This window comes from Hordeum vulgare, chromosome 5H, assembly GCF_904849725.1.
Source record: "Hordeum vulgare subsp. vulgare chromosome 5H, MorexV3_pseudomolecules_assembly, whole genome shotgun sequence".
Taxonomy (NCBI): Eukaryota; Viridiplantae; Streptophyta; class Magnoliopsida; order Poales; family Poaceae; genus Hordeum; species Hordeum vulgare.
Genome location: NC_058522.1, coordinates 517,105,440 through 517,127,854, shown reverse-complemented (window position 1 = coordinate 517,127,854; position 22,415 = coordinate 517,105,440). Strand labels below are relative to the sequence as shown.

The following is a 22,415-nucleotide window of genomic DNA, read 5'->3' as shown; positions in this document are numbered from 1 at the left end:
TTGCCTGACCAGCGGCACACACGAATGGAGGATGGCCCTTGCTTAGATTATAACTTCAGCTAGCTGCCGAATGATCTTGTACGTAGGCCATGAGAGCATCTACAATCCAGACACCTTAAATGATTTCTTATATACCGTGAAGGGGTTCGGTAAGTTACCGGACAGGAGAGGAAAAAAAATGACCCAACCAGACCTTTCATATCATTTTTATACGCTCGGCTGTTCGCAAACCCTCATATCCATCTCAAATATAAGAAGGATATGAAGACTCGCGAACACGTCCGAATACGTCCGATCAATCCGTCACATAGGACGTGATCCCATCCCAGATCACCTTTTTCTTTTTTTATTCATTTTTTTCTTTTTTTCTCACTTTCTGTCCACCAATCACGTGCAAGTGATAGGACATATGAGAAAGAAAATGAGGAACGTGACTGCACTGAGGGACAGATAAGGGACACGTTTAGTCGCTGATTGGACGCGTCCGCGGACGTTTAGAAGATCATATTTGCAATGTCCGGTTGTAGATGCTCTAAATGCCACAGTGCAGTGCTTGACAATTTCTGTTAAATTATGATCCAAATTCTACCGTATTGGACTAGACGTAGTACAAACGGTGTGGGCCTTTGCGTTGGTACCGACGCGTACGAATACAACTCGTTTACTTGTCTTTCAAGGACTCTCATCTATTGCCCCTCATATATACTTAATGTAGTCGCACCTAAAGACGGTCTGTCGTCTCGTGCTTGTAATACTCCATCCTTATAGTGATTGCGCCTTCGTGCGTCCGTGGTTTTCTCCCGCAAGGATTTTCACGTAAAAATCCATTACTCTTGTGTCTCGTTGATCTTGTTTTATCTAACAATTTCCACAGTGTACTGCTACTAGCGCGAGAATGGCGTTTTGGCTCCCGGGAGCCATGAAGGCCTTTATTTTTGAAAAATTCTAATTCAAATTTTTATGGTTCAAAAAATTCTGAAAACAAATATGCATGTATGTAAGGATGTAACCGACATGTGTGTAAAATTTCAGGTCAAAATACTTTAAAACGTGATCTGTACAAAAAAGATAAATTCATGGTCTGAAATGATGAATAGTAACATGTGTTAAACAACCTTAGATTTGTCTTTTTTGCACAGCCCTTATTTCAACGTATTTTGTTCTGAAAATTTACACACTTGTGTATTATACCTTCATTTATCTATGTATTGTTTTTCAGAATTTTTTGAAACATTAAAATACAAATTTTTACTGAATTTGAAGTTTGAATTTAAAGGCCTCCAGTGAGCGCGGGAGCCAAAAGCAATATTCGTACTAGCGCCTGCTAATTTCCAGTAATAAGCCGCGATTCATTGCTTGGGGAATCTGCTTTCAAAGTCCTCATAGCAGTCCTACACGTTGTGTTTATGGTGATTAACGGTGCCTTGTATCTATGGTACTCCCTCCGTTTTAAAATATAAGACCTTTTAGAGATTACACTAGGAGACTACATACGAAGTAAAATGAGTGAATCTATATTTTAAAATATGTTTATATATATCTGTATATAGTTCGTAGTGCAATATCTAAAAGGTCTTATATTTAGGAACGGAGGGAGTAATACTGTCTCGATGTGAACATAATTGACCCTAAGTCTTTCCCTTCGGCCAACTTTGCAGTGCTAGCTAGCTTCAGTCTTCCTGAGTCTTCAGAAGACATACTCTTCCATTCTATATATGCACCCCTCCTCTCATGTTCAAATCATCCGCACACTTCTCCTCAATGCCACCCCTCCACATATTGCTCGGGCTTCTCCTCTTGCTCACTCCTGCTCCTTGGTGCTCCTCCGCAGCAGCAAATGGAGACAAGCTGACGGCAGGCCAAGTGCTCACTGTTGGCAGCAAGCTTGTCTCTACAAATGGAAAGTTCGCGCTCGGCTTCTTCCAGCCAGCAACTGCAGCAAGCAACATCAGTAAGTCGTCCCACAATATCACCTCTGCAAGGTCAGGCTGGTACCTTGGCATATGGTCCAATAAGATCCCGGTTTTCACTACCGTGTGGGTCGCTAATAGGGAGGAGCCCATCGTCCACCACAACCTCAACCTAACACAGCTTAAGATAGCAAGCGATGGCAATCTTGTCATCGTAGTAACCCATGCCATCAACACCGAGTCTGTAGTTTGGTCCACTCACATTGCCAACAATTGGACACAGTCCAACGGGTTAAACACTACCACTAGTGCTGCCCTTCTCTTGTACACCAGAAACCTCGTCCTCACATCTCAACATAAGATGTTGTGGCAGAGCTTTGACACTATCAGAAAAACCTACTACGCCTACGGCTTATTCTATGCCGACGGCTTTTTGTCGAGCCGTCGGCATAGTTGGCATTATGCCTACGGCTTTCTAAAAGCCCTCGGCACAGAAAAGTTGTTGGCATATCTACATCTACGCCGACAGCCGTCGTCGGCATAGCAAAGGCCGTCGGCCTACAGAATAGTACGCCTACAGCCATCGTCGGCGTACATAGGCTGTCGGTATAGATGTGGGGCCGGCGACGGCCCCCGGTACGGGGGCTGACACCGTCGAATCTATGCCGACGGCTAGACGTCTGGCCGTCGGCATAGATACACAACGCCACGCCATCGATCCGGGGCGCACCGACCAGCAGCTATACCGACGGCTGCCGTCAGCGTGGCACATCTGTGCCGACGGCTAGACCGTCGGCGTATAGGTATGCCACCAGTAGCCGACACGTGGCGCATCTATGCCTACGGCCTAGCTTTCGACATATATTTACGATCTATGCCGACGGCCTGGCCGTAGGCATATATGAGCCACGTGTCGTCCCGAAGGACGGCCGGCGGAGGACATCTACCATCTATGCCGACAGCCTGGCTGTAGGCATAGATGCGCCACGCGTCACTCCGCTGGACGGCCGGTGGAGTAACGGCGCCGTTAGAAACAGTTTCATGAAAAAATATGCCGAGGGTCAAACTACGCCGACGGCTGTACGAAAGCCGTCGGCATAGATACCTATGCCGACAGCCTTTCTATGTCGACGGGGATATGCCGACGGCTGCCGTCGGCATAGAGCTATGCCGACGGCATCTGGCTGTAGGCATAGCTCAAAATTCTAGTAGTGTGACTACCCAATAGATCTCTTGCTTCCTACCGCCAAGTTTGGCAGGAACAAGATCACTGGTTTTAGCCACCAGCTCATCTCAAAGAAGAGCCTCAATTGGACTGATCCAACACATCAACCTAGTCAAACTTATTGGTTTCTGTTGTGAAGGTGATCATAGGTTACTTGTGTATGAACACATAGTAAATGGGTCTCTTGATAGTCATCTATTTAAGTTGAGCAATAATGGTGATGTTGTTGCCCTAAATTGGAACACCAGATACCAAATAACCCTAGGGGTTGCTAGAGGATTGTCCTACTTGCATCAAAGTTGTCGTGAGTGCATCATACACTGTGATATTAAGCCAGAGAACATACTGGTAGATGGATCATTTCTTCCTAAAGTTGCAGACTTTGGGCTGGCAACATGTGTGGGAAGGGACTTTAGCCGAATCCTAACAAGCTTCAGAGGAACAATGGGTTATCTTGCACCGGAGTGGCTTAGCGGAGTTGCTATCACACCTAAAGTCGATGTTTATGCCTTCGGCATGGTGTTGTTGGAAATCATATCAGGAAGGAGGAATTCCGCACATGAAACTTCATACAACGCTAGCAACAACGGTAGTAACCATCATGTTCAATATTTCCCTGTGCAAGCCATCAACAAGCTTCATAACAGTGATGTGAAGAGTTTGGTGGATCCAAGGCTAAATGGTGAATTCAATTTGGAAGAAGTTGAAAGGATTTGCAAAGTTGCTTGTTGGTGCATTCAAGATAATGAGTTTGATCGGCCGGCGACGGGTGAAGTGGTCCGGGTTCTAGAGGGTCTACAAGAGATTGATGCGCCCTCGATGCCAAGACTACTTGCAGCTATAACAAAACAATCTGGTTTTGCAATGTAATAATAAGTTGTTGCCAGTATTATTAGTCTTTGTTTATTTCACCAATTTCTTGAAGTTCTAATGTGAAGAATAAGGAATAAAGGAAAGCAAGCTTGTAGTTGCTAATTAGTCGCCTTGTATTTAAATTTTCAAATTCCAGATATATATGGTAACCAATCATTGTAGCAAAAATATGGCAAATGACAGAAAACTGTGTATGTTCTATTTTTTTCTTATCATGGGATAGGAACTTCTGAATTTATAGTTACAGTACAGGAAGAAGAACTTCTGAATTTACAGTTACATCACACGGAGAGGAATTTCTTAATTTATAGTTACAGTCTGGGAAGAGGAACTTCTGAATTTGTAGTTACCGTCCAGGAATAGGTTACTGTTAGCATGCTTAAGCAAGGTGCCATGTATGGATTAAATAGTTGTTTAAGGTTAAAAGACTACGTAGGCTCCATAATTACCTGGTCTTTTAAATGACCGATGTGCTTGTCATTTGTGGGGTGCCAGTCTCTAACTCTGAACTCCACACTGAAGCAGATCTTTGTCAGTGTACAGAACTGATGCACAAAGTGTAAAGGCAAAAGTTTTACACCAGCGCCGGCCGAAACGTTCGGCCGGTCGTGTGGCTCGGGTTCGATCGCAGTAAATCTACCGTCTCTATGTTTTCCTTTCATTTTTTTTGCCTTATCTTCTTCTTCCTCCCACTCCTCCCTTCCCTCGGCGACCTCAGGCGCTGTCGGTGAGCGTCGCACCTTCTCCAGCGCTCCGGCAAGGACTCCATCAGCGCGACCCTATCTCGCGTGATGAAACTTCACCGACGGCCGATGCGCCCGAAGACGGTGAGCGACGAGACCACGAGAGATGATGCAAACGGGGGCGACAGAATGCTATCACGGCGACGTCCACGTGCTGCAACCCATGACGGTCGGGGTGCGTGACAGCGATGGTCAAGGTGACTGCGGGCTGCAACCATAGCTTTTTCATTGCCGGTAGCCGGTTGAAGCTCTTTTCATATACGATTGAAGCTTTCTCTGTCAATGTTTGCAACTTTTTCCCTGGTTGCAGTGATTGATTCGAGCTTTTTTCTTAACGATTAAAGATTTTATATACACTATTGAAACTTTTTGCATCCACACTTGAAGCTTTTCTTAAAACGTTTGAAACTTTTTTTTGTTTTGAGTAGCGCTTGATTAAAGCTCTCTCTATCATCTGATTGAAACTTTTGTGTCAGTGGTTGTATATTTCCCTGATTCGCAGTGCCGGTTGAACCTTTTTTCATCTAGGGTTGAAGCCTTTTCATCTGGGGGTTGAAGCTTTTTTCCACTATTTGCAACACATGCTTGGGGGGGGGGGGGGGGTGCGGTGCGACTAACGAGATGCAGACCGACGGGCATGAGCAGTGGCGAGTGCGTCGGCGAGCAGTTTCCGTCGCAATCGGAGCTACAACCGTAGCCGCATGGAGATGCAACCACATGGTGCAAATGTTGCATGGGTGGAGCTGTTGGCGAGGACGGCGGCGAGGGCCTTGCCCCGTGACACGGATGGACGATGAGAGCGTCAACCAGCGGCAGCCGACAGTGAAACAAAATAAGAACGCGAGGCGAGGCGATCGGCGCGTGCGGGGGCGACGCTCTCCTCCCTCTCCCTTTCCTCCCGTGCGCGAGGTTGACAATAAGGTGAGGAGAGGATGAAGAAAGATTTGACGGTCAAGCACGGTCAAATCTGACGCACAGGATGCGACCTGTCCAAAGTGTAAACAGCCACAACGATGGCAAACATGATTACATTTTTGTAGAGACAATCAAACATGATTACATGACGCAGCCGGCGAGAGTTGCAAGGGCCGGCCCATTTTTCTCACGCGCAAGAGAATGGGAATTAGCGGGCCGGGCCTGATTATCTTTGCTTTACCTCGAAAAAAGAAGACGGTTTTACTATTCTTCAGGTGCCTGAAATCATACTTGGTCTCATTTGGTTTTCCCCCCTCTGGAAAACCTACGTAAAGGAATTGTCCAGTGCTCGCTGGACTATAGCCCTCAGTCTGTTCCTGATCGATTATCAGCTACTCCCTTCGTTTGTAAATATAAATTTTTCTAGAAATTATATTAAGAGACTACATACGAAATAGAATGAGTGAATCTTTACTCTAAAATATGTTTATATACATTTATATCTAATTTTCTAGTGAAATCTTTAAAAGAATTATATTTAGGAACGGAAGGAATAGAAGCATGTGACATGCATGTATTGATTCTGTGCGTGAGTGGCTGTATGTGTGTTGAGTGTGGGCGTGCGTACAGAGGCGTGTGTATGCATGTGTGCGCGCGCTTCAAACATAGTGTTTGCACACTCGTGTGTTTGAAAATTATATTATTTGAAACCCATGTGTTGTATTTTTGTTTTTCATAATCCAGTCAAGCTGCTTTAATTACCTCGCATCGCCTCTCTCTTGCGGCACGGGGAACCCCTCCGGCTCCGCCACCTTCCCTTCCCCCTCGACACCCTCGCCTTGCCATCGCCTGAGGAGGCCGCCGGTGAAGCCTAGTCAGGCTCCGATGAGGGCAGTGGCGGGGCATCTCTCCGCGGGGCGCATTGGCGCATCTGGGGCGTCCGTGCGTCGGGCTTGGCAGGCGGGGTTCCGACGGTCGGTGTAGGCTGCCACGGCTTCGGTGGACTGAGGAGAGGGGTGTCGCGTCGGTGGGCTCCTGGCGCTGGCGTTGGTCGATCACCAGATCCGCTGCAGGGCGGGAAGGCGTGGGCGTGCGCAGGCTTAGCGCGTGTTGTGGTTCGGTCGCGAGGGGCACGGTGGGTGCATGTGCAACCCCGATCTGCCGTCTCGGGGTTGCCAGGGTGGCCATCTTAGCGGATCTGGTGCAGTGCTCGTCACGGGCACGCGGAGGGCGTGGGTGGCGCAGTCGATGCAGCTCAGAGGCATGTGGCGGCACAGAGGTGTTTGGTCATTGATAACCTTCGCGAGGTGGGTTGGCTACGACAACAACCTCTTCGTCGACGGCCTGGTCTAGCGGTGGTGATTGGTGGGCTTGTTGGCGTCGGTGCGGGATAATGTGCGGCCGAGGTGGTGTGTGAGCTGGGTGAAGACCACGTCTCGGTGTTGTGCCGTGACCAGCGATGGTGATGGATGTGGCCGTCGTGACCTTCCTGGAGGCACCACTGTTTTGTTAGCGTATCCCTTTCGCGCAGATCCGACCATCTCAGCCTCTTCACGGGAAACGCTTGATATTATGATCGGACGATGACAATGCCTTGATGTCATTTTCCCTCTTGAGGGCATCGTCTTGGAGCCCAGCATGAGCAAGCGAGACCGGTGGTTGATGGTGATGGTGGCGTCCAAACTACCGTGGCAACGGTGATGGTGGGAGGGTTGTCGGCGACGCAACAATGGTTGCGGTAGTCGGCTCTTCTTCGGGTGTCCATGCTATTGCCTCCGCTATGGATTCGAAGCTCCGATGACGGGGCCCTGTGGTATACAATGACTGGCTGTAGGTAGCCGTTCGGCGATCTTCCGTGGCGTTAGCCATGTCTGTTTTTGTCCTATAGAGTTCTTCTCCATTTTTAATTTGAGGAAACAACACTCCTAAAATTATTCCTTTTTTATTGATTCTTCTTGTCTTTGTTCATTTCTAATCCAGATCCCAATTTACATTTTTCGTCTATGTTGATTTCTTCCACAGTTCAATAATTTGAATGTAAATATTTTACTTGTGTATTCTAATTTGCAAGCGGGAGTTTGATTTGCAACGAATTTGTTTATGCCCGAGAAGCACAAGGAGGATGAGGATGGGGCGGTTGTGCGTGTGGGCTAGCCTCTTATTGGATCTGGGCCTAACTCTTTCTATCCGGGTCGTTTGTTGGTTGTGTGGGACGTCGGCCTGTGGCCCAGTAAAATCGACTGAGGAGGAAGATGTATTCAGTCAAGTTTGTTCGTTCGTTTGTTGGCATGTTGGATGTTACTCCCTCCGTTCCTAAATATAAGTCTTTTAGAGGTTCAACTAATGAACTACATACGGATGTATATAGACATACTTTAAAGTATAGATTCATTCATTTTGCTCCGTATGTAGACACCTAGTGAAATATCTTAAAAGACTTATATTTAGGTACGGAGGGAGTATAATCCAACTGTGTATTTGGGAACTGAATCGACTGGAACAATATAATACTTCTATTTCAGGCGCCTGTTAAATATGTGCTCCCAAAAGAAAATTATTTGTCTTTCCTTTTGCTTGACTTTGACCCAGTCAACATAGCAGTATATTAGAATCGGTTGTTATGTAGAGTACCAATCAATCAAGAAAGTATGCATGAGTTTCAAGAGAAAATGTATGCAATGGCGTATGCATGCATGAGTGGCCGACTTGGGAGGGGTTTCCCGGTTTCCCTCCCCTTGCGCCGGCCTAGGGGATGGTGGATGGATGAATACGACGGGTCTGTACGGCTGGCAATGGCGTATATGACCGGTCCATGTGCCCGCCCCGCACTTCATTGTGAATTTGTGATGCTGCCTGCTCTTGGCACGGACAAAGATCACGTTTGCATGTCACCGTGTGCCTTGCGGTCTAAATTTAAATTTAAACATTGCGAAAAAATCTGAAAAAAATCATGCATGTTCACATCACATATTAAGATAACCCTTAAAAAATTCAGATCAAAATTCGAAACCTACAACGAGAAACAAAAAAAAAGAAAATTGTCATGGATAGTTCGCGAATGGTTCTCTACAGACTATTCACATCTGAGTTTATTTTTTTTGTTTCTTGATGCATGTTTGGAATTTTGGCAATGGCGTATATGGATCGGTCCATGTGCCCGCCCCGCACGCCATTGTGCTGCTGCCTGCTCTTGGCCTGTTGCTACAACTTGCTATAGAATCTGAGTGGCCAACTACACGCAATTTTATTACTCCTAGTTAATGGAGAGAGTAACTAAAAAATCCATGTTTTTCATAAGGTAGATAATTTGACGCACGAGGTGTGTTTAAAGTTTTTAAATTATTTGAATATCTGAGTGGCTCTCAACAAAAAGATAAACTGGATCAGAACATTACATGAACAATACACTTTTCAACTGACCCTAAATTTATCGTTTTTTTCAGAAAACTACTCAGATGTCCAATTGATCTAAAATTTGAAATGGACATCACGCATCAAATTATCTACCATGAAAAAAATAGAATTTTTAAAATGTGTCTAGCATTTATTTTAAACTTTTCGTTCAGCGTGGATGCAGGTGAGCCTGGAAGCCAAAACGCCTCACTCGCTAACTATATAGTTATATGATTTTCCTCTCTGTCACACACCAATCAACACCTATAACGATTGAATTTTTGTCCAAAAGGACCCCCTGTCGAACGTGATTGCCAGAAGAGACCACTGCAAACGGAAAAAGGGAAAGGACCCCCTCCCCGGGTGGCGGCAGGCGCGCCAGGCGGCACGTGGCACCTGCCGCCACCGCCCGAGGCGGTTGGGGCCTGCCGCCACCAGCTGAGGCAGCCGGCTGGGCACCCCGTTCCCGCCACGCCTGCCCGTAACGGACAGAGCCTGGGTGGGCCCTGCCGCCACCTCCCTAGGCGTGTTGGAATTATGCCCTAGAGGCAATAATAAATAAAGTTATTATTATAATTCCTGTATCAAGATAATCGTTTATTATCCATGCTATAATTGTATTGAATGAAGACTTATATACATGTGTGGATACATAGACAAAACACTGTCCCTAGCAAGCCTCTAGTGGCTAGCCAGTTGATCAACGATAGTCAGTGTCTTCTGATTACAAACAAGGTGTTGTTGCTTGATAACTGGATCACGTCATTAGGAGAATCACGTGATGGACTAGACCCAAACTAATAGACGTAGCATGTTGATCGTGTCATTTTTTTGCTACTGTTTTCTGCGTGTCAAGTATTTATTCCTATGACCATGAGATCATATAACTTACTAACACCGGAGGAATACTTTGTATGTATCAAACGTCACAACGTAATTGGGTGACTATAAAGATGCTCTACAGGTATCTCCGAAGGTGTTCGTTGAGTTAGTATGGATCAAGACTGGGATTTGTCACTCCGTGTGACGGAGAGGTATCTCGGGGCCCACTCGGTAATACAAGATCACACACAAGCCTTGCAAGCAATGTGACTTAGTGTAAGTTGCGGGATCTTGTATTACGGAACGAGTAAAGAGACTTGCCGGTAAACGAGATTGAAATAGGTATACGGATACTGACGATCGAATCTCGGGCAAGTAACATACCGAAGGACAAAGGGAATGACATACGGGATTATATGAATCCTTGGCACTGAGGTTCAAACGATAAGATCTTCGTAGAATATGTAGGATCCAATATGGGCATCCAGGTCCCGCTATTGGATATTGACCGATGAGTCTCTCGGGTCATGTCTACATAGTTCTCGAACCCGCAGGGTCTGCACACTTAAGGTTCGACGTTGTTTTATGCGTATTTGAGTTATATGGTTGGTTACCGAATGTTGTTCGGAGTCCCGGATGATATCACGGACGTCACGAGGGTTTCCGGAATGGTCCGGAAACGAAGATTGATATATAGGATGACCTCATTTGATTACCGGAAGGTTTTCGGAGTTACCGGGAATGTACCGGGAATGACGAATGGGTTCCGGGAGTTCACCGGGGGGGGCACCCACCCCGTGGAAGCCCAAAGGTGTTGGGGGTGCCGCACCAACCCTTAGTGGGCTGGTGGGACAGCCCAAAAGAGGCCTATGCACATTGGTTGAAAAATCAAAGAGAAAAGAAAAAAAAGGAGGAGGTGGGAAAGGGAAGAAGGACTCCACCTTCCAAACCAAGTAGGACTCGGTTTGGGGGGGAGACCTTCCCCCTTTGGTCGGCCGACCCCTTGGGGGTTCTTGGACCCCAAGGCAAGGCTCCCCCCTCTCCCTCCTATATATAGTGGGGTTTTAGGGCTGATTTGAGATAACTTTTGCCACGGCAGCCCGACCACATATCTCCACGGTTTTACCTCTAGATCGCGTTTCTGCGGAGCTCGGGCGGAGCCCTGCTGAGACGAGATCATCACCAACCTCCGGAGCGCCGTCACGCTGCCGGAGAACTCTTCTACCTCTCCGTCTCTCTTGCTGGATCAAGAAGGCCAAGATCATCGTCGAGCTGTACGTGTGCTGAACGCGGAGGTGCCGTCCGTTCGGCACTGGATCGTGGGACTGATCGCGGGATAGTTCGCGGGGCGGATCGAGGGACGTGAGGACGTTCCACTACATCAACCGCGTTCACTAACGCTTGTGCTGTACGGTCTACAAGGGTACGTAGATCACACATCCCCTCTCGTAGATGGACATCACCATGATAGGTCTTCGTGCGCGTAGGAATTTTTTTGTTTCCCATGTGACGTTCCCCAACAAGGCGGCCGGCCAAATCTCCGCGCTGCTCGTGACAGCGACGCTGATTTCGGTGACTACGAGGCTGCTGTCTGGCCGCGCTAACTTCCCGCTCGAAATTTTCCAGCTCTAACTTGCATGCAGTATTGGATGTAGTCCATCCGTTCCAAAATATAAGACCTTTTAGGTATTTCACTCGGAGACTACATACGGAGCAAAATGAGTTAATTTATACTCTAAAGTATGTCTATGTACATCCGTATGTAGTTTATTGTACAATCTCTAAAATGCCTTATATTTAGGAACGGAGGGAGTTTTTTTTTACGGAGGGAGATTTTCTAAATATAAGTCTTTTAAGAAGTTTGTACTAGAAGACTACATATGATGTATATGGACTCATTTTAGAATGTAGATTCTGTCATTTTGCTATGTATGTAGTCATGTGCGCCTAAGTTTCCCGCTGAAGTTTCCCGCCTAATTTTCCCGCGTTATTTTCCCGCCTAAGTTTCCCGCTGCAGTTTCTCGTTTTCGCGCCCTTTTTTCCCGCGTAGACATCCGACAGAGCCTATAAAAGGAGGCAGGGAGTGAACCTCTCTTCACCATCAGCCAGACTTCAAAGCACCTGCACCTCCATAGTCAGTATGAGTTTGCCTTGTTCGGATCAGAGCATTAGGCCTAGGAAAATGCAGAGTGCAAGCTTGCCTCGGGGGGTGGAAGCAGTTCGATGTTGGTGCGGAGATGTCTGCAAGGTGAAGGAGGTGACGGATTTTTCAGATTGGTTGGGCATGAAGTTTTTCATATGCGTCAATTATGAATCTGATCCACCCGAATCTATTTCTGCATACGTCAGGCCTCCGGTATGCTCAAGTCATCCAGATTATTGTTATTTGATATTATTGTTTACTTGAATCTGATCCATCCTTTAGTCTCCTCCTCCTCTCTGCATGTATTATCGTTGGATTGACACGGAAATGCCAGACTGGGCGGTGACCGAGATTCGTGAAAGAGGTCGCCGTGCATGGGCTAGCTTGGACTTGGAAGAACGTCGTGAGAAGGCTGAAGTAGAGGATAAAGCAGAGCAGAAGAAAGAGTGGGAATATTACTGTGTGGAGCATAGGACTTTTCTTGATGAGATGAAAAGGAAAAATCAAGAAGAGAAACTTCGGCTGGAGGAGGTTTATAGACAGCGGGAACAGGTCCGTGAAGCTGAGAGGGAGAGAAAGAGAGGAAGGGCTCGTGCCGCCAAGGCCGCAGAAGAAGCTGGTGATGGAAAAGGAAAATATCCACGTTGGACTCAGTAGATTTATTTTATTGTATGTTAATTTGTGTTAGTTGTATCTTAATTTCTGCAAGTTGTATCTTAATTTCGGCAAATTGTATCTTATTTTCAGCAATGTGTATCTTAATTTCCGCAATGGGTATCTTAATTTCAGCTACGTGTATGTTCATTTTATCCCGCCATTTATTTCCCGCCTAGCTTTCCCGCCATTTATTTCCCGCGTATAACTTTACCGCCATTTTGTTCCCGCCTCGCCTTCCCGCCCTCGCTTTCCCGCCTCGCTTTCCCTCCTCGTTTTTCCGCCATTAGTTATTCGTCCCGCTCTGTTGCACCTATAAAACCCCCTCCAGACCAAGGTGGGTAAGGAGTGTGCTGAAAATGTCTCATTATCCTTTCGATCGTAGTTTTCACAGTAGTATGTCCGAGTGTCTTCTGCGCTTAGCTAGTAATTTCAAGATAGATAATAGAATAGTTTCATGGGACGAACTCATCAGTAGTGACACTCTACTGAATGAGGTTGCCCACACATTAGCTAGGAAGGGGTGGCCTGCAAGGACATATGAGGAGATTCGGAAAGAACTTCTGCGGTTGAATGAAAGATGGAAGAAGAAAGGCCAACACATACGCGGTGGAGGTGGAGTAAAACATCCCTTCTTATGGATTGATGATAGTGAGGACGAAGACGATATCTTCATGCCGAGTACCAAGAGCGCGTCATCGACGAAGGCCAAGAGCGCATCATCGATGAAGGCCAAGAGCGCATCATCGTCGAAGGCCAAGAGTAGCGCTTCGTCAAAGGGCGAGAGCTCTGCATCGTCGAAGGATGACGACGACTTTATATAGTTTTTTTATGAACTCTACATCTTAATGTATCTTATTTTATGTATGTTATTTTATGAATCTTATTTTATGGATCTTATTTTATGGAAGCAACTTTAAATATATCCAGAACTTTTATTTCATGAAACTACATAGATGTATTGTACGTACATCTGAAAGTTTGAAACTGACATAGAGAGATGCAATTGTTCGCACACATATATAGACGAATCACCCTATGCGACTGATATGGGCATTTCGAGCCTTAGACGGCCAGAGACATCTGCTGGCCAATTAGGAGAAACTCCTGGATGTACCACTGGCTCACCTCTAATTGGTAAAGCTGTGATCATTGACACATCTTTTAGAGTAGGTGCAAGCTCTCCACATCGAAAGTGAAATGTGTGGGTCTCCGATCTCCATCTATCAACGAGGGATGTCAAAAGGGATGGGTCGGCAGTAAAACTACCTCGACGAGCTGCGATGTTCGCAAAATGAAGGAGTCCATAAGCCTCAAGGTGTTCAAGGAACCGATTATGTATTGACCAGGGCGTCTTTACAATTCGAAGCCGGAAGGTCCGAGAAGGATTTTCATGATTTGGATTTATGAAAAGCTGGCAACGGTGGTGGTTGTCGTGATAACCATTCAAAAGCTGGGGCATTTCAGCCATATGTTCGCCACCACTTGGTTCCGATGGGCCGGCGTCGGGGGCTACAGTTATGGCCAACTGGGCCTCACCGGCACCGCTACTGCACTGGCGACATCACTGGCACAAATGAACTCCACATAAACCATGGGTTGTCCATACATGGAGTTATTGGGATTGCTTGCAAAACCCATGTACGATGCCCATGCTCTTTCACCAGTAACCCGTCGCAGGACCCAACGATTTCCTCCCTCAACCACGAAAGCCTCCATGGTCATTTTTTTTTCCATTCATCGCTGAACCAAACACCGATCGGATGCACCTTCTAACTGCCGCATACTCTACATTAACCATGTCTTTCACTACAACCGTAGTCATTCTGCACCTAGACACATCCACACCAGAAGGACCCTCACGTACGATGTGCCCATAAAACACTAACAAATTTTCCATAGTACCTAACGAGCAGCCATATTTACATCGTTAGTCCATTAAAAATCATATTATTATATTTACATTGTAATAACAACATCCATTACTTATCTTTTTTACATATAACAATTTAACAACATCCATTACATCTACGCATAATAATTTATATTGTACCATTTATCGTGACACTACATCTATAAAATAAATAAAAGATGAATTACAATATGTCATTCATACCTATGGTTTAAATAAGGATATCCTTCCGAATATAATATATCACCAGAATAATATCAGCGAATTCCACCTATTTTCATATGAACAAAAATATTACACACATAATTATTTCCGTGCTAGCAAAAGTCTAAAAATACATACTGCATGCATATATATATATCACAAGTCATATTTCTACGGGGTTGACAAATTATCACATAAACAAATATATTACACACGCGTCTTGCATGTAATAATACTAATGGAGCTAACATATTATTACATGTTTTTTACAAAAATGCTAGTTACATAGGCATTTTTCCGGCTCCTTTGTAAATACCAGTTGCATGCAAATACGAACAAATCATCGGTAATATATGAACATAGTCGACCTATTATCACATGAACACAAATATGAACAGAGTCTCATACCTTGATCTTCAACTTAGTAGTTCATATCGCATGACAAAATAGTTCCACAAAAGTGATAATACAGTCCCTAAGACAAAATATAAGCACATACTTAGAAACTAATCGAACAAAATAAAACATCATGCATGCAAACACGACCAACAAAAATGTAAAGCTCTTACCTTGATCTAACTTTTTTTCAACTACAACGCCTTCAAAATAGTTCCATGAAAGTGATAATACACTCCCTAAGACAAAAGAAAGAACATACTTACAAACTAATCAAACAAAATAAAACATCATGCATACAAACAAGACCAAAAGAAATGGAAAGCTCTTACCTTGATCTATCTTTTCTTCAACTGCAACGTCTTCAAAATCTAACTTTAAACCATCCAAAATCGCAACTTAAACCTTCATATGGACTAGTTCTTGAGAAGAGAGTGAGAAAGAGAAAGAGAAGAGGGTGACACAGAAGGCAACGACAGGAGAAGAGAGTGAGAGAGGAGGCAGCGACGCAGTTCGTTTATAAAGAAAATTTTCACACTGTTTCATCGGTGAAGAGCGGGAAAAATGTGCTACTGTTTCGTCGGTGGAGACTGTCTCAGCGTAGGAATCAACGAGCCTCGAAATCAGCGCAGTCAGTGGAATTCCGCGCAGTCAGTAGATTTCAGCGCGGCAACAGTACGCGCCGCCTCGTCCCGAGGCGGCATGTCCCACCTGGTCGCCATATGCCGAGGCGGCAGGGCCCGCCTCTCATTCCCGTTACGTCGCCGAGACGCGGGAACGGAATCTTGCGTGCGCCGCCTAGCCTCGTGGCTGCACCCCTGTCGGCCGCCTGCGCTCCTGGCAGCAGGCCCCAGCCGCCTCGGGCTGTGGCGGCAGGTGCCACGTGCCGCCTGGCGCACCTGCCGCCACGGAGGGGTGGGGGTCCTTTCCCTTCTTTCCGTTTGCAGCTGGTCTCTTCTGGCAATCACGTTCGACAGGGGGTCCTTTTGGACAAAAAAATCAAATTCCACTACTAGTCAAAGAGATCGATCAGGACACAAGTGGCAAAACAAAGACTATTCAAGACATGTGCTATATTTGTTTGGTAGCATAGACTAATCCTATTACCGACGACATGGAAGTAACCACATGCAAGTGGTTGCTTTGTCTTGCTCTTTTTCCTCCGGAGGGAGTCCCTTGATATAAAATATTAGACCTTGTACAATGCAAGATGTTTCGAGAGATGTTTAGTAAAATAAATTGGATTTTACTTACGCACTGCTACTTATTTTTCCTCTACAGAAGGGATACCTAACTAACCCATCACAAATAAACAACGATGCTTTCAGTACAACTGGTATATTTCTCGAAATACCTTCCTAAGCACGCTGCATTGTACAAGATCTTAAGACACTAGAACATTGGCAGTTGGAACACCGGGTTAATGCCTTCATATGAAAGTGTTCAGATAGTTTGCCTGATTACATTCAACTGCTGTATTTTTCTTTTATTTTGTTACTTTTTTTTGAGTGTTAGTTTTGTATAGTCTTTTGTTTTCTCTATTCTATTTAATTTGTAAAGACTCTTCTACTCAGCAACAAAGACCTGTTGTTTTCCTAAAATAAGATAGAAAATATTAAGCATTTTTTTCTACTCAGCCGACTGATTTCTGAAAAAGAAAATAGTCGGCTCGCTCGCGTGCCACGCGATATGTGGCCCCGCATGTAGAGCTCTACCCAACACCCTCTAACAGTTTACATTTTTCTTCTCAGTTCATTTCATCAAGGTTCACCTTTGGAACATATCTTCTTTCCTGTTCCATCCATCTTGCCTCTTCTTCTCTCCTCTTAGTTCTCATAGAGTGATGCTTGCAGCGGAACATGTCGGATGTGGGAGGGAGATCACGCATGGTGCAAATCCAAGGTAGTCGGCTACTTAGCGACGAGAAACTCTCGGATAAGTATGCTCCTCGACTCGTTGTCGCCCCGCTCCACAACATCTGCTACGAAGTGTCGGTGCTGCAGGTCGGGCCGTAGGGTGCTGGAAAAACCCATGCTTGCTGCTTTAAGGCATTGTTGTTCCATGCTAGTCACTAGTGCTTCGGGCGGGCACCGCTTGCCGTTGGATGTTAGCGCAGTGGGCGAGATATCCATGCCTTGATGTTGCACGCATGGCCGATGCTAATGTTGGTGTTGCTGTTGACATGCTTCACCAACATTGACGGTGTTACAAATGACGGTAGACAGAACGACGACATTGCTGTTGAGATGAGCTTCTGCAATGTTAATGGTTTTCTGGCAATATGACCACTACTCCAAAGAAGCTTCCATGTGCTCGTTTGCCACATCATCGGCACTGTAGTGTGTTTGTTAGTGTTTCTGCAACATCATCGATGCTACAAGGAAGCTGGCAGGTGCTCATTTGCAACATCATCGATGTTTGGAGAGTGCTTACTAGTGAGTGACGGATGGTGGCAGGGTTGCAACATCACTTGTGTTGCATAGGTGCCGAGGATTGCAGCATCGCCTATGTTGCGGTGGCAACATGAATCGTGTTGCAAACGTTATGGTATATCTGATGGTGGCTCGCAGATTGGATTTCTCTCCCTCACAAAATATAATAGCTCAGTAGTCGGTTGATTTTCTTCTCGCATCAGCCAATAGACGCATAGCGCGGGTAAGATATTAATTAGGAAACTCAGATATATCTTTGAAGTGACAATGTGCATGCGTCGAGTTGTCTACGTAGGTAGCGTGTTCTCTGCCGTTTCGGGCATGTATTAGTGCCATCCTAATCAAGGTCAGAGAACACTGCCATTGGTTATCATAGACTAGTCACATTTTTTCCTTTTTGCGGTGGACTAGTCACAACTTGCAACCAGTTAGTTGGCTGCTTTCATGCCGGTGTTGGCTGACACGGTCAATGGCCCTTGAGGGCATCTTCAACAATTGTATGATAGGTGTAGGTAATATGATGTGTCATAAAATGAACGAGGAAGAGAGAAGACGTACATGAAAGCATCTACAGCCTACAGCCGGACCCTTAAATGATCCCTCGAAACGTCCGTGGACGCATTCAGACACTGGCCGGATAGAAAATATAAGAAAAAAATTGTTTCAACCGGACCCCTCGTATCGTCTCTATATGCCCGGGCTGTCCGTAAACCCTCATATTCATATCAAATATGTGAAGGATATGAAGGTTAGGGGACACGTCCGGTAGCGCCCCGGCCAGTCCGTCACATAGGATGTGATCTTATCCGGACCACCTTTTTTTTCTTTATTCATTATTATTTTTCTTTTTTCTTTTTCTTCACCAATCACGTGCAAGTGATCGAACATGTAAAAAAGAAAATAAAAAATATTACTGCATGGACGAACAAATAAGGGTCCGACCAATGGCCTCAGAGTGCCAGCTTGTCATTCCTAATCATGCAGCACATTCATCCTAATAACTAAACACGTTTGAGATACCCCTTGATCGAAGATGTACTCCCTCCATCGGGGTTTATTAGTCTCCCTCATATTTTGGATCAAAGTTCACAAAATATTATTTATATAATTAATAAAATAGTACCACTAGAAACTTCATCTAAATATGGATTCAACTATCTAACTTTTATGACATATAACTTATCTAATCAAATCCATGAACAAAGTTTGACCCAAAATAAGAGGGGACTAATAAACGCAACTGGGGGAAAAATCATGTTGTAAGCAATCCAAACAATTCAGAAAGTAACATGCTACTAAATAACCATTGACCCAAAAGGAGTTTCTCATGAAAGGATCTTATTGCATTAACCTCGGGTCATATATCTGCTTGTCCATGGTTCCTATATTTGCATGGTGCAGATCTGCATATCCATCGATTCTCCTATTTATGTGAAGGCATGTACCCTTTCGCTTTGGTATATATGATCTAGTTAATACAAGGCTCACTATTTGCTTAAAAGAAGAAAAACAACATAAAGCATACATGTCATTTGATCCATGTGTATATATCACAAAGGATGACAGGAATACATTCACTATCGCAGGCATTTTGATGAAAGCAAATAATCTTCTTCCTGGATATATTGTCTGCTAACCTCGTCCGTGCTTCCTTCTTCAATCATTGCATAGCTTAGTGCATCCATATCACCCATCACAACATTTTCATGCCGTGCTTGGAGGCTCTCGAGTGTCATCTCCACTTGCCTCATGGTCGGCCGTTGACCTCCTTCCATCCTGACGCATGCCACTGCCAACATAGTTACTTCTTCAACCTTCTTGCCACCTTCCACCACAACCTGAGGATCTAATAGACTTGAGAGGTCACCTTCTGTGAGCAAACTTGTGAAATACGCGACGAGGCTTTTCTCCTCGGGTGATCGGTATGAGCATGGTTTTTTCCTGGTGAGCAGCTCCATTAGAAGAACGCCGAAGCTATAAACATCGCTCTCCTTGGTGAGTTGTCCCGAGAAGCAATACATAGGGTCTAGGTACCCAAATGTCCCTTGGATGGCAGTCTCGTCCCCTGTTTGATCTAGCGGAATGCACCTTGAAGCTCCAAAATCTGAGACCTTTGCTATGCGAGTGCCATCTAATAGAATGTTCTGAGACTTGATATCCCTGTGGACGATAGGGAATGACACAGCCGAGTGAAGATATGCGAGAGCTCGTGCAGTCTCTGTTGCAATTCTTAGCCGATCAACCCACGGCAATGATGCTTCGGGCCCTTCGACATGAAGATGATTGTAAAGTGTCCCGTTGGAGATGAACTCATATACTAGTAGGGGTACCTCAGTCTCGAGGCAGCACCCAAAGAGCTTCACCACGTTCCGATGATTTATCTGCGAGAGGATGGCCACCTCGTTGATGAACTCATTGACCTCCCTCTGGATCGCGGCCTTGGACTTCTTGATCGCCACGACATGAAGGTCTGACATGATCCCTTTGTACACCATGCCGTGCCCTCCTCCGCCGATCTCGCGAGCTTTGTCGAAGTTGTTAGTGGCCTTCTCGAGCTCCACCAAGGGGATGATCATCCTCTCAGCAATATCTGCCTTTTGCGAAACCAATTGCTCTAACAGGTGTCCCCTGTTTTGCTTAAAGAATTTCTGCTTGGATACTTTTGCCTTCTGAAGCTTGAGCTTCCGGGTCACAAAACAAAAATGGCACCAAGTACCAGGAATAGAAGGGCGGCACCACTGCCGATTCCTATGCCGATACTTAAACCTGAAAATGGACAGATTAAATGTGTCATGGTTCAGGAAAATTCCCTCATCAGCAGAGGAACATTCTCTGTCTCCCGGTGTGCAATCTCACATACTACTTTGTCTGTTCCTAAATATCAAGTCTTTTTCGAAATTCCAAAGACAACATACGAAGCAAAATGAGTAAATTTATATTTACTAAAATATGACTATATGCATTCAAATATAGTCCATTAATGAAACTTTTAAAAGAATTTATATTTAGAAAGGGAGGAAGTAGGTACCATCAATGGTGTTATGTATTCTCACCTAGACCTAGGGATGATGTGACGCAGCCATCTTTGATCCGAGGGTTGCCACGGGAGCGGGGCGGACAGCCGCAGTGGTACCCTCCGGGCGTGTTGGTGCACACGCCGAAGCACATGCCGGGCCGCGCGCACTCGTCGACGTCTTGGCATCCCCCGGGGATGTATGGGTTGCCCTCGTAGCCCTCCTGGCAATGGCACAGGTAGCCATTGCGGTAGTTGCCGGTGACGTTGCTACATGAGCTGCGCCTGCTCCGGCACTCGCTCCTCCCCAGGTCAATGGGGCAGCCCATCGCCCACCCCGGGGGAGAGGAACCCCGAGGTTGCTGGAGCCGCCTGGAGGCCAACACCCACTCCAGCACCACGGGCATCGCCGTGCTGCGCAGCGCGGCGGAGCCCGCCTCGGCGACGCGCACAGAAACGGTAGGCAGCAGGTTGCCGATCTCCTGCCTCGGGTCCAGCCCCGTGAAGTTAACGCGGTACGAGGGAAGGCCGATGGTGATGGGCGTCTCGCAGCAGCCGACGCCGGCGCACTCGGCGACGTCCTCGGGGGACATGGTGTTCTGCAGCCCGTCCGTGAAGGCGCAGAAGGCGGAGCAGCCGACGATGACGTTGTCGATTCGCCCAAGCAGCTTGGCCAGCACGTTGCACCCCGTCAGCCTGAACCTGTTGCGCGTCGCCGACACCACGAACGGCCCGTCGTCGGCGCCGGCGCCGAGGCCGCCCCACGTGCCGTTGGCTCGGGTGGTGTTGGCTATCCCGCTGCCCCCGAGTTGCACGGCGCCAGCGGTGTTCAGGGCGCGCACCGTGGAGTTGGCCAGCGAGATCTCCATGACCTCGAGGGTGCTGCCGGCGCCGCCGATGAGCAGCCGCTCTCGGCCGAGCGCCCGGTCGCAGGTGAGGTTGAAGCCCGGCCAGTAGCACCCTTCGCTGATGCCGAACGGGCACGGCACATCCACGCCCGCGCAGCTGGTCGTGGTCGGGCAGCTGGCCGCGCATCCGGCGGCCTGAGCCGCCGCCGCGGCCACAAGGGAGAGCTGCAATAGAAAGGCCATCAGCGCCGCCGCCGGAATCTTCATCTTCTCTTCCGCGCGCGCGCGCGTATACACCATCGATACCCACCCACTGCGTACTCTGCAACATATATCGATCCGTGCAGGTGCATGCATTACTATTCAAGGGTTGACCAACTGGATGTGTCTACTTGCAAGAAAGAAATATCTCATACAAGGACAGGGACCAATAATTATGACTTTGCTTCGTATAGTACTAACAATATCATTACAAATGCCAACTTGAATTATAAATCATAAGAAAATTTATATTGGAAAGAAATCGAAACTTTTTGGTGGTTGCCAATCGGTCCACTCGAACCGAAGAAGTTTATAACTCATCTAGAAGCAAGGTTGGTCGGTAATAGGTGATGCATCAATTTTTGATAAAGAGGATGTATTAATATCGTAAAGATATCAATTACATCCAGTATATGTACCAACAACATATCAAAATACATCAAAAATGCATACGGCGAAGAACAAAATAAACATGGAAGAAAATAATAAACAAAGACGGCGTCGCGGTGTACAACACCTCTCAACAAAAGCACTCTAACCGCCACCGAATACAACACATGCACTACGACCTAGGCTCTTCAAAAGCAACGCCTTTAACAAGGAAATAATGTACAAGCGTTGTCGTCGCCTGATCAAAGATATTGGGTTTTCACCCCGGAGAAAAACCAAGT

At 46.2% G+C, this 22,415-nt stretch overlaps 2 pseudogenes; one reads left to right on the top strand and one right to left on the bottom strand.

The window, feature by feature from the left end:
* The first annotated feature begins 1,761 nt into the window (after nt 1-1,761).
* LOC123397105 lies at nt 1,762-4,005 on the top strand (annotated as a pseudogene).
* A 15,043-nt stretch (nt 4,006-19,048) lies between these two features.
* LOC123398067 lies at nt 19,049-21,794 on the bottom strand (annotated as a pseudogene).
* Between the last annotated feature and the right edge of the window lie 621 nt (nt 21,795-22,415).